Genomic DNA, 14,132 nt, shown 5'->3' with positions numbered 1-14,132 from the left:
ACAAGTCATTTTAGTCCAGATTGAAAATAACAGTGTATTATATCAGAGACAAGAGTCAGAAATATTGTACAGACTGGCTGCAGATTATGTAAGCATTTTATTTGACTGCAATTGAAGAGGAAGGGATGAGACAATTTTTATCATTGAATAAATATTACAGTGCTTTATGTCAGGGATAAGAGCCTAAAACATTGCAGAGACAAGGTGTATATCATGAAAGAGGTTTTACTAGTCTACAATGGAAGGAGGTAGTTTTTTTCGTGAAATAAAAATGTCAGTGTATTATCTCAGAGAAAAAGGCCATAAATATTGCACAGACACACTGTAAATCATGCAAGTGTTTATACTAGGTCACTAGATGTACAAGAGAAAGACAAGTCATGTTTTATCCAGCAATAAAATTACACTGTATTATGTCAGAGACAAGAGTCAGAAATATTGTACAGACTGGCTGCAGATTATGTACAGTAAGCATTTTTACTTGACTGCATTGGAAGACGGAGAGAAGGGGCAGTTGTTATCAAGAAATAAAAATAACAGTGTACCACGTCAGAGACGAGAGACAAAATTTTTGCACCCACATGCTGCACATCAGGTAAAAGGTTTTACTAGGCTGTAATGGAAGAATGAGTGATGAAGCAGATTTTATGGTTAAATACAATTTAGAATATATTTTTTTATGAAATATTGTACAGGCCCCATTATTTCAAAGAGACAATAGCTACACATTTTCTTGATTGATGGAGCACTGGAATTAACCAAAAAATAAATGACAAAAAGCACAATATATCTTCCAGAAACATGTGCAGCACCTTCAAAGGGCTGGAATTAAGCAGCAAAAGAGCAGCAGCAGAAACAAGAGGTCTTGAACCTTGACAGTGCCAGAGTACTGGAATAAGGCAGGAGAGGCAGCATGAGATGGTAATGTAGCAGGTCTGTAGTAGTGCCAGCAGATGGTTATGGTTTTAGGTCAGCAGCAGTAAACAAAAGCTGGTATTGGTGGGAGGATATGGTAATGGTGGTAGGCAAGCTATGGTGGAAGGCAATGGTACTGCTGTAATAATGTTTTTGGGCCATATTAAACAAATAGATATAAACTATTACTAAAGACAAAACCTTTTTTTAGTTTTAGATCATGTGGAGATAAATGAAAACACCTATTAGGTAGTTATTGTTTTCTGTGTCCACGTTAGGGTGATTCACCCTCTCTATTTATCTTGTTTACCATTATTATTAAAAGTAAAATAAAATTTTGGGTTCTCTCCAGAAAAGGAATAGAGGGGAAAGCCTTCATCGAGGACACTAGTCCTGGTGACTTGGGGGGCCCTAAGGGATTCCCTTAATTTGCAGGGATTTCCTCTCACTTCCTGTTTATGCAGCATCAGCTGCAGCGGTTTGGTATATATTGCTGATACAGCACTGGTTTATCTTTTGTCTGGGGACAGGTGGATTCTCTTCTGTCACAAAATCACCCACCTAACTAAATGGACGTTCTGAAAGCACACTGGCCACAGGGCAGCCCAGCAGTTTGGTTGTACATTGAGCAAACTATGGACCAATGGTCCATCTTCGACACCCACATTTCAAGGAGGTCATTCACTCTAGGGTGTACACAACCACCCTCAAACCCATATAATCAAAGATCATATAGTTTATTATTATTATTATTATACAGGATTTATATAGCACCAACAATTTGCGCAGTGCTTTACAACATGGGGGTAGACAGTACAGTCACAATACAATTTAATACAGGAGGAATCAGAGGGACCTGCTCATTAGAGCTTACAATCTAGCAGGGAGGGTCTAGTGATACAAAAGGTAATAGCTGTGGGTGATGAGTTACATAGTTACATAGTAGGTGAGGTTGAAAAAAGACACAAGTCCATCAAGTCCAACCTATATGTGTGATTATATGTCAGTATTACCTTGTATATCCCTGTATGTTGTGGTTGTTCAGGTGCTTATCTAATAGTTTCTTGAAACTATCCATGCTCCCCGCTGAGACCACCGCTTGTGGAAGGGAATTCCACATCTTTGCCGCTCTTACAGTAAAGAACCCTCTACGTAGTTTAAGGTTAAAGTTGGAAACCATAGTTCATCATAAACAGGGACAATCGGGAAGCAGAATTCAAGGCACTATTGTGAGCAAACTTTGCCCACGGTAATAGGTCTGACCAGTTGTTATGATGGTCAGAAATATAGCAACGTAGGAATTGCTCCAAGGACTGATTGGCTCGTTCTGCAGCCCCATTAGACTGCGGGTGATACGCAGAGGAAAAAGCAAGCTGAATTCCCAACTGTGCACAAAAGGCTTGCCAGAACCAGGACACAAACTGACTACCCCTGTCCAAGACAATCATCTTGGGTAGCCCATGTAAGCGAAAGATCTCCCGAGCAAAAATGGAAGCCAGTTCCTTAGAAGTGGGCAACTTCTTAAGTGGAATACAATGAGACATTTTTAAGAACCGGTCCATCACCATAAGGATAACTGTGTTGCCCTGTGAGTTACATAGTAGGTGAGGTTGAAAAAAGACACAAGTCCATCAAGTCCAACCTATGTGTGTGATTATATGTCAGTAGTACATTGTATATCCCTGTATGTTGCCGTCGTTCAGGTGCTTATCTAATAGTTTTTTGAAACTATCGATGCTCCCCGCTGAGACCACCGCCTGTGGAAGGGAATTCCACATCTTTGCCGCTCTTACAGTAAAGAACCCTCTACGTAGTTTAAGGTTAAACCTCTTTTCTTCTAATTTTAATGAGTGGCCACGTGTCTTGTTAAACTCCCTTCCACAAAAATGTTTTATCCCTATGGTGGGGTCACCAGTATGGTATTTATAAATTCAAGTCATATCCCCTCTCAAGCGTCTCTTCTCCAGAGAGAATAAGTTCAGTGCTCGCAACCATTCCTCATAACTAATATCCTCCAGACCCTTTATACGCTTTGTTGCCCTTCTTTGTAGAGCGGGAGAATTATCGTTTTATCTCTGGAATTACTCCCCTTTTTAATGCATGCCAATATTCTGTTTGCTTTGTTAGCAGCAGCTTGGCATTGCATGCCATTGCTGAGACTATCATCTACTAGGACCCCCAGGTCTTTTTCCATCCTAGATTCCCCCAGAGGTTCTCCCCCCAGTGCATAGATTGCATTCATTTTTTTGCCACCCAAATGCATTATTTTACATTTTTCTACATTGAACCTCATTTGCCATGTAGTTGCACTCCCCATTAATTTGTTCAGATCTTTTTGCAAGGTTTCCACATCCTGCGGAGAAGTTATCGCCCTGCTTATCTTAGTATCATCTGCAAATACAGAGATTGAACTGTTTACCCCATCCTCCAGGTCGTTTATGAACAAATTGAACAGGATTGGTCCCAGCACAGAACCCTGGGGAACCCCACTACCCACCCTAACCATTCAGAGTACTCCCCATTTATCACCACCCTCTGAACTCGCCCTTGTAGCCAGTTTTCAATCCATGTACTCACCCTATGGTCCATGCCAACTGACCTTATTTTGTACAGTAAACCTTTATGGGGAACTGTGTCAAATGCTTTTGCAAAATCCAGATACACCATGTCTACGGGCCTTCCTTTATCTAGATGGCAAATCACCTCCTCATAGATGGTTAATAGATTGGTTTGGCAAGAACGATTCTTCATGAATCCATGCTGATTACTGCTAATGATACCGTTCTCATTACTAAAATCTTGTATATAGTCCCTTATCATCCCCTCCAAGAGTTGATGGAGGAAATAAAAGTATAGTTGTTATTTGTGTGTAGAATAGGCTTCTCTGAAGAAAAGGGTTTTCAGGGATGGTCTAAAAGTGAACAGAGTAGGGGATAGTAAGATTGGGGTAGGGAGTTCCATAGGATGGGAGAGGCTTGTGAAAAGTCCTGGAGGTGAGCATGAGAGGAGGTCAAGGGAGCTAGACAGCAGGAGGTCTTTGGAGGAGCGAAGAGAGCAATTAGGTTGTTATTTTGAGACAAGGTTAGTGATGTAGCTGAGTTGTGGATGGCTTTGTAAGTTGTTGTTAGTATTTTGAATTTAATTAGTTGGGTGAGTGAGAGCAAGTGGAGGGCTTGACTGAGAGGAGTAGCAAACACTGAACTGTTGCTAAGGTGGATGAATCTGGCAGCAGCAGCATCCATAATGGACTGAAGGGGGGATAGCCTATGTAAAGGTAATCCAGTAAAGAGGGAGTGGGAGTAGTCAAGGCGGGGGATAACCAAGGAGTGGGTTAGGAGCTTAGTGGTGTCATTGGTTAGAAAGGGGCATATTTTGGAGATGTTGCGTAGGTTGAGGCAGCAAGATTTGGACAGCGATTGGGTGTGGATTTAAAGGATAGTTCAGAGTCCAGGATCACACCTATAACTTTGGCATGTGGGGAGGGGTTGATAGTTGTGCCATCAATCTTGGCAAGAAAATCAGGGGAAGGGGCGTGGCCTGGACGGAGACCTAGATGGCTGCTTGAGACCTGAGCTCCTGTAAACTGGGGACCGTGGTTTGCTACTTGGGGAGATTTCAGCACTAAAAACGCCATGAATAGAACGACCAGGAGCTCCTCCACCTCCCGCACACGCGCCGAGACCGGGACACAGCTGAGTCGCAATATACCGGAGATATTCCGGACTCAGCGCCAGTCGACACACGCGGCCTCACAGGCGCTCTTGCAGGCCCAAGCACCGGACTCCCCTGAAACAGTGTCCGCTTCTCAGATGTCAGGGGCGGGGACACCCCCCTTCCTGCAGACCCAGCCGCCCAGCCTGCTGGACCTGGAGAAGTTTGCTGCTGACATCAAGAGCACACTGATGGGAGCCATTGCCGACCTCCGCTCAGACTTTCAAACAGTGACTCGGCACATCAGCGATGTGGAAGAAACCACTCAACATCATGCTGCAGCCATTCGCCAAGTTCAGGGAACCTACGATGCACAGCTTACACACCTTCTAGATCTTCACAGACATATCGAAGATCTAGACAACCGCGGACGCAGACACAATATCAGGGTGCGTGGCATGCCTGAAAATAATGACCCTGGTCTTCTACAGCAAACTGTAAGTAACATCTTTAATGAACTAATAGACCGACCGGCTGATTCTCCAATAGAGATGGAAAGAATACATAGAGCATTGCGCCCTCAGCCCCGAGATAATGAGCCGCCCAGGGATGTAATTTGTTGTATAGTGAATTTCCCCCTGAAGGAGGAAATCCTTAGGAAGGCGAGGGAAAAAGGTCGGATCATTCATAATGGCACCGAGATTAAACTGTTTCAGGACTTATCACAGATAACCTTACAGAATAGAAGGGCGTTGCGCCCCCTGCTGGAAGCTCTGCGGTCTCGGAACATACAATATCGCTGGAAATTCCCCTTCGGGTTGTCTGCAACCGCTAGGGGGCGCTCGGCCCTGCTCCGCACCCCGGAAGACCTACAGGCTTTCTGTGACCAGCTCGATCTCCCCCGCATAGATCTTCCAGAATGGTATTCTTTCTACTATCCGATGGAACTGTGGCTTCCTGTCTCTCTTAACCCGTCGCCGAAAGCACAGCGACAAAGATCGAGAAGACATCGAGACGGGCCATCCTCACCTAACAACCGATCTTCACGACGAGATATATATACCAACAAAACCCTGGATCTCCGTCTTCACCTCCAGCCAGAAGAGATCGCATGGAGGCCTAACAAGCAACACTTTTTCAGCTAAATTTGATCCGCCTACGTCATGTGACTGCCCCTTGCCATCTGTTCTCACGCCTGTGTTTTTTTTTTTTTTTTTTTCTTTTTTTTTACCCCCCTTGTTTTTTTTCCCCTCTCCCTGCGTTTGTCTTTATTCTTGTTACAGTATAGATGACACGCCTGACCTGCCATCAAAAATCCTCACCGGATGAAATGAATGACTCACAGGCACGCAATTCCTCCTGCCCACCAACCTCCTGGCCTCAACTATGGCTGCTTGGCCATGGGACAAGCGGCTTATGCAGGCAAGATCAGGTATACCCCCGCACAGGACAACCTTACTGGGAAGGTAAGATAAGGGGAGCTGTGTGTACATGATCGCCTAGTCCATACGCCCTACTGGGCCTTATCCTTTGCCCTTCCCCCTTCCTCCTCCCTGTGCAACAGATCCTAAGGGGACCGTACCTAGACCACCACAGTGACTCTCACTGATTCACCTAGATCCTTACACTTCACCCCGGAGCGTGGGTAGGAGGTTTGCTGGCTTGACATCTTGCTGCTGCATTACCGGACATACCGTACCTCCGAATGCAAGAACGTGGACCTCCCCTCTCCAATACGCTAGGTCCTTACCTTGTGGTCTCCAATATGCCTCCAGTTGGCTTAACCATCACCCATCCACATCCAAGTGACTCTGAATTCCACCTTAAGTTAAGTTAAGGTCCTTGGACTTAATTTAAGTAGCCTGTCTTGGGATAACCAGCATTGGGTAGAATGGGAGGAAATGCATACAGTTATAAAGTTATGTGATGATGCTTCCCTATATGCAATGTTTGTAACCCCCTTTTGCACAAAGTCTTAACCACGGAATTACATGTATACTCTCCGGGGCACTTAATCAGTCTGAATTAGGGGGGAGGAGGGCTGGGACTGAACCCCTGACCCTCTCTGGTTGAATCACCCACAGTACCATGACCCCATACTTAGTCTACTCCACCTGGATTTCTAAACACCACAGGGAATCCCTTGTGGTGTGTGGCAAAAATTGTCCCCCTTGAAAATTTGATCCTGAATTACATAAAAATCCCCCCCCCCCCTTTTTTTTTTTTTTTTTTTTTTTTAGTATTGGCTTCGTGAGGGGAGAATATGCATGGGATCCCATACACCCCTATTATAACCCCAGGCTGTAACCCACGTTCTATATTTTATGTTCTAAATGTTTGCAAATGGCTGCCAGAGGGTACACCATACACCCACATTAGCGATTGACGCGTGAAGTACTCCGAGTTTCTGCGACTGCCCTTCTTTCCTTTGTGTGCCTACTTGGACCGGTTCCGTCTCAGGACCAACTAGGGGTCTTCTCCTTTTAGACCCTTTTAAGCACTCCAGATTCTCGGGGACTACATACGCAACCCCCTTGCTGCTAGATCACTTTCGATAGTAGCAACAATAAACAATAAATATTTAACATTTAATGAATATTTTTTTAACTGTAGCTGCACTATAGTGGTTATGACCTAATGGGCACCGTCGCTCTTTTTGGGATTCAACCTGCAGAACTACATCGAGCATATATATATATATAGAGCATTTATCTTAATGTTCCCAGCCCCCCCCCCCCCTTTTTTTTGGCTTGGTGACTTATGGGGGCAAGTTCCACCCAATCAGAAAAGGAGTCCTCGAGTTTCAATAGATTTTAGGTCAAGTAGACATTGTTTTTCTTTCTCCAGAGGCTCTTGAAGGCGCCAAACGTTGCTCAGATATAGGAGAGGTCAGCCTTTGGCCTCGACAGCCGTACATACTGTTTCAGGTTATATGTTACATACTATATGTTAACTATATGCTAACTTTTTACTTGTTAAGTTAATGTTTCTGGTTGTTATGCTCAAATTGCAAAACTGTTATGGCTCCCCAAGGCCATTATCATACACTTCATACACGGTTCCTTTCCCATGGTCCCCAGTTTGCGGAACCACCTGTGGGTTTTTCCGTTTGTACCTACGTTCCCACACAGCGGTTTCCATTGGACTCCCGCTGACTTACCAGCTTTCCCCTCTATAGGTGGAATAGCATATCTATTTCCACCTCTGGTAAATCACTAAATCCCGTATCTCCCATACCTTACCCCTTCTGCTTGTTGTCCCCTACCGTCCCTCCCTAGTCTTTCCTCCTCTCCCCCCTCCTTTTTTCTTTTTTCCTTCTTCCCCCCCCCCTTTTTCTGTAGGGGGGTTTTTTGTGTAATTTCTTTTTTTTTATCTCTGTATCTTCCACTTTCCTGTGCCTCAACTGCTTGGTGTTTCCTCTCCGCGCTTACCCCTATTGTGGAAGAGGGCCCGCTCCCTCCTACTCTGGGTACTCCCCCACTCCCCCCGGCTGACCGAGTTCCACCTACACTGATTTCCTGAGGGCCTACTATTAACTTGCTTTTCCTAATCACTTTTACGGAAAAGACCATAGCGCCTACTCCATCCCTAACGATGAAGTGTGTATCATTGAATGTTAAGGGCCTTAATCTCCCAGAAAAAAGATCTCAGATTCTGAACTCCCTGACCAAACACAAAGCGCAATTCATTTTCCTTCAAGAAACACATTTTCGCTCTGATGCGGTGCCTAAACTATCTAACCATATCTATCGAACAGCACTGCACTCCACCAACCCAGTAGCAAAAACAAAGGGGGTTTCGATCTTAATCTCCAGACATGCCAACTTCCACCAGACTGACTCACTTATCGACCCAGAAGGCAGGTACATTTTTATCAAAGGTACATATGCCTCGAAACCAATTAAATTAGCTAACATCTACTGCCCCAATGAACATCATGTTTCCTTCTTCAGAAAAATTTGCAACCTACTTTCGACTTTTCAGTCAGGTTTGGTTCTGCTGGGAGGTGATTTTAACGCCCTGCTGAACCCTGTCCTGGACTCTTCGTCGGGAGCCTCTACCCTACCATATCGAGCCCTTCGGCAAATCAAAATGCAACTCCAAAACCTCACACTCCATGACGCTTGGCGTACCATGTACCCCTCTGTGAGGGACTACACTTTTTACTCGGCGCCCCACGGCAAATATTCGAGAATTGATTATTTCTTTCTCTCTCAAAAGGACCTAGCCCTACTCCAACAAACAACCATAGAACCAATGTTCCTATCCGATCATCATCCTATCACAATCACCCTTTCCTACCCTGAATCTAGCGCAACAACCAAAACATGGAGACTGAACCCCTCTTTACTCAATGACCCAATGACGGTAGAACACTTGAAAACCTGTATAGACCTTTATTTCAAGGAAAACACTACCCCAGATGTCTCTACTGTTTCCCTCTGGGAAGCACATAAATGTGTATTACATGGCAAACTTATTACACTCGCAGGGAAAGCCAAACGGTTACACCAAGAAAACATAACTTCTTTGATCATGAAGATCAAAAAGTTAGAAATGGCCCACAAACAGTCGCACGCTCAATCCACCTTACAAGAATTACTACATGCCCGATCACTTCTTTTGGAAGAATTAGGTAAACAAAATAGGAAACGCTACGTTCTTGGCCAAAGAGTTTTCTATGAGCATGGCAACAAATAAGGGCGTCTTTTGGCCCGCACGATCCAAGCCTCTAGAACCTCATCAACGGTTCATCATGTGCGAAATGCTCAGGGATTACTCTTACCCAGGAACGACGATATAGCGAATTTTTTTGAGATTTTTTGCCAGACTTTACAACTTACACCAGAATCACCCCGGAACACCCGCGTCAGCCGCACGAGTCGACCGCATTAGAGAGTTTCTCTCGCAACATTCTCCAAAACAAATATCCGCCCAACAAGCTCAGGACATGGAATTACCTCTTACGAAAGGGGAACTAGAGCTGGCAATTAAACAGATGAAAACTGGCAAGAGCCCAGGCCCAGACGGCTTCTCTCTCCAGTACTACAAGACATTCCTAGACTCCCTTGCCCCGAAACTTCTCTCCACCTTTAATGCTTTTTCAGACCCCCAGATAGTGCCAGAAGGAATGCTTATGGCTCACGTAGCGGTAATCCCTAAGGAAGGTAAGGATCCCACCCAAGTCTCAAACTACAGGCCCATATCGCTACTAAATGTAGATATCAAAATATACGCAAAAATCTTGGCCAACAGATTGCTCCCTTTGATTCCCGAACTCATTTCTCCAGATCAGGTAGGATTTGTCCCTGGAAGGGAAGCCAGGGACAACACTATCCGTACCCTGAATCTCCACCATTGGCTCACATCCTCTAAGTCACAAGGGTTCTTCCTCTCCCTCGATGCCGAGAAGGCGTTTGACAGAGTGGCCTGGGACTATATGCGGGAGGTGCTGGTTGCTGTTGGCCTGGCACCCCGCATGCGCTCACATGTCCTAGTCCTGTATTCGAATCCTTCTGCCAAAGTAAAGGTTAATGGCCACCTGTCAAACGCCTTCCCCATCAGCAATGGGACACGCCAGGGTTGCCCCTTATCCCCCCTAATTTATATTTTGACGCTGGAGCCCCTCCTCAATAAAATAAGATCCAACCCTGACATTGGAGGTCTGACTGTCGGTAGAAGGGAATTTAAGGTCGCAGCCTTCGCAGACGACATTCTTCTGTCCCTGAGCTCGCCCCGCATCTCACTACCCAACTTACTAAAAGATCTTGAGTTTTTTGGCACTTTATCAAATCTCAAGATCAATCACTCAAAATCTAATGCTTTGAATGTGACTCTTCCCGCCCAGGAGGTAATCCACTGTCGAGATGCCTTTCCTTTTCGATGGGAAGAGGGGGCGATCACTTACTTGGGAATCAAAATTACCGCGCGGCTGTCAGACCTCTATATGTCTAATTTCCACATAGCCCTCAGCAAAATTCAAAATCATTTTAAGGAGTGGATGGGCTTGAATGTCTCCTGGTTTGGCCGTTCGGCATTAATTAAAATGATCATTCTGCCAAGATTACTTTATCTTATGCAAACCATCCCTATCCACCTTCCCCCGGCCTTCTTTGCAGCTTATCGCAAAGCTTGTTCCACCTTTATATGGAAAAACTCTCCACCCCGCATAAAATATTCCCGCCTAACGACGCAGAAAAAGAACGGGGGTATTGGCCTTCCAGACTTATATAGATATTACCTGGCGTGTCACCTCACTAGGATAGTAGACTGGAACATTCACAGTATCAAAAAGATCTTGGTAGCCCTGGAAAATTCACTGATACCAGGGCCTCTACACCTACTTCCCTGGCTGTCTCACAAACCCTGGTCACAGAAGATAATATCTCACCCCCTGATCTACCCCTCCTTGCTGGCCTTTAGAGGAGCAATGAAATTGGGGTTGGCTGCCTCGGTACCTGGTCCCCTAACTTCCTTGAGAGAAAATCCAGACTTTCCCCCAGGTGACTCCTGCTCCTATTTGATACGCGAATGGCCACATGATGACGTCTTAACTCTCCACTTTTTCTCAGAGGGATCCCCTCTCCCATATGAAAGACTAGTTAACATGTCCAAGATTGCTTCTTTTCCCTTTTGGTCATATCGACAAATCCGCCACTTTCTCTCGTCCCAACCACACCAATCTTGTTGGACCAAACAACTCACTCCCTTTGAATCCCTTTGCTACTACAAAACACAACAAAGGCACTTAATCTCCTCAATATACGCCCTCCTTTCATCTGCATTAACCTCTCACCCGGCATCTTCACAGCTGGCCTGGGACAAAGACTTTCAAACACCCCTCCCTACAGAAGGGTGGGACACTATCTATGAATACGCACACAAATGCTCACTAAATGTTGCAGTCCAAGAAAATGGCTACAATTGCTACTAGGTGGTATAGGACCCCTTCCCGGCTTCACAAATTCTCCCCCTCTATCCCTAACACATGCTGGAGATGCGGCAAGCAGGAAGGGACGATGCTCCACATATGGTGGGACTGCGAACGCATTCAACCCTTCTGGGGGGAGGTCAGTGAAATCATTTCACACATCACTACAAATACCCTGGACTACACCCCCGCACAATTTCTTCTACATCACACCTCTTTACCCAAAAAAACATAGTATAAGTCTCTGGCTATGCATTTGGTGAATGCCGCCAGATTATGTATCCCAGTGCATTGGCGTTCCACGCACACCCCGTCCATTGGAGAGTGGTACAGGAGAATTTCTAAAATAAAAGAGATGGAAGAATTGATTCATATTTCACAGGAAAGAACACATAAATTTTCTTTCACCTGGGCGTGCTGGAATCACTATGTGACTACTGAACGCTATCGCCAACATGTACTATAAAAAGTGATATGTGAACTTTAACCCTAATGGTGGACTCTCGTCGGTGGGGGGGGATGTGGGGGGAAGTGGGCCTTCCAGGGGGAGTGCTCTGGGGCGCCTTCTCAAACTCTCCCCTTCATTATTGACCCCTTCTTCCTCATTATTTTATTTGTGTACATGTTTGTTTTTCCTCTTCCCTTGTTGTCCCTCTCTCCCTTCCTGCCTTATTCTCCTGATCCTACCCCTTTTTGCCCTCCCCTCTCCTTCTTCCCCTATACCCCATGTTCTTTCTCCCCAACTTCGGTCTCCTACTTGGTAGCAGGTCTTCTTAACCGTGTCTTTACATAGTCCTACATAGATGCTTGCAAGGGTACTTCACTCAGAGAAATGAACTGGGACCAGCCGTATCACCTATCTCCTGGCCTTGGTTGGGCTTAACTGCTCAGGGGGGAGAGGGGGAGGGAGGGGAAATGTGAATAATGATCCTCCACCCCACAGCTATTATATTCTGCATATCTGGTTGTGTTACCAGTACTGTATTATCATAACCTATATTGGATGTACCCAGCATTTCTTAGGCTTCCATACCCTGCTTGTTAATTACATTTCTGTGTCATTTGATTTGAATTGTGAACTGTAACTTGCTTTTTTAACACTAAATAAAATCTTTACGGATAAAAAAGAAAATCAGGGGAAGAGTCACATGGGGCGGAATTAGTATGAGCTAGGTTCTGGATAGATTGAGTTTGAGGAAGTGGTGTGGCATCCAGGCTGATATGTTGTAAAGGAATGAGTGATACAAGAAGAGACTGAAGGAGTGAGCTTAAGGGTAGAGAGATACATTTTGGTGTCGTCAGAATAGAGATGGTATTGGAAGCCATGGGAGGCTATCAGCTGACCCAGGGAGGAGGTGTAGATTGAGAATAGGAGAGGCCCAAGAACAGAACCTTGGGGGACCCCAACAGAGAAAGAAAGAGGAGATGAGGAAGTAGACTTGTAAGTAATGCTAAAGGAGCAGTTGAATAAGTAGAATGAAAACCAGCAAAGAGTACAGTTTAAGCTTTGCTTGTGACTGTTGCCAGCAGCCAAACTTGTGCAGTGCATAATGTACGGGAATTTAAAGCCTTAAGCAGTCTATCAGTCTATACACTAATATCTTTTCATTCAACCTGTAAAAAATTACATAAATCCCCCATCCTCACACTTAATGTGCAATGAAATCCCCCCCCTCTTAGGTACTTTATTCTGAAAGCGGAATGTCAGAATACACTCATCTGAGCTGAAAGCTTTAGCCAGCAGCTAAAACCCCACAGTGTGGCTGTTCAGAAGTCGATCAGTAGATCTGGTATAGTATAGGATGTCTGTTCTTGTTTAGATCGCTCTAATCCATAGGTATTTTTTTTAACCAAGTAGATTTCAGCCTCTGTAGGGAAAGTAGAAGTAATAATCCCTACTCTGTGAACCAAGATAAAGGGATTTCTAGGTCCTGTGAAAGGGTTCGGTATTTGTGGAACATAAAGCAAGAGGGCTGCAAGCAAATGGCAACATGCTTTAATTAAAACTTCAGTTTCCAACTCTCCCTAGCCCACCAGATTTAAATTTAGAAAAATCCTTTTCCCAGCTTCATACTTGCTTGAGGAGTACATCTGCAGCCTGCTCCAGTGTTATGCCCTGTACACACGATCGGACATTGATCGGACTCTCCTACAACAAAATCCATGGATTTTTTCCGATGGATGTTGGCTCAATCTTGTCTTGCATACACACGGTCGCACAAAGTTGTCGGAAAATCTGATCGTTCTGAACGCGGTGACGTAAAACACGTACGTCGGGACTATAAACGGGGCAGTAGCCAATAGCTTTCGTCTCTTAATTTATTCTGAGCATGCGTGGCACTTTGTGCGTCGGATTTGTGTATACACGATTGGAATTTAACCGATCAGATTTTGTTGTCGGAAAATTTTATATCCTGCTCTCAAACTTTGTGTGTCGGAAATTCCGACGGAAAAAGTCCGATGGAGCCCACACAAGATTGGAATTTCCGACAACACAATCCGATTGCACTTTTTCTGTCGGAAAAATCCGACCGTGTGTACAGGGCATTAGAGTTCCTGCCTAGACTTAGCTAGTCTTAACAATGTTTATTCTCCCCTCCTAACACCTATGCTGATTAACCTGCATAAAAAAGAC

The sequence above is a fragment of the Aquarana catesbeiana genome, linkage group LG04 (genome assembly GCF_042186555.1).
Source record: "Aquarana catesbeiana isolate 2022-GZ linkage group LG04, ASM4218655v1, whole genome shotgun sequence".
NCBI lineage: Eukaryota > Metazoa > Chordata > Amphibia > Anura > Ranidae > Aquarana > Aquarana catesbeiana.
Note: the sequence above shows the minus strand (reverse complement) of the source record.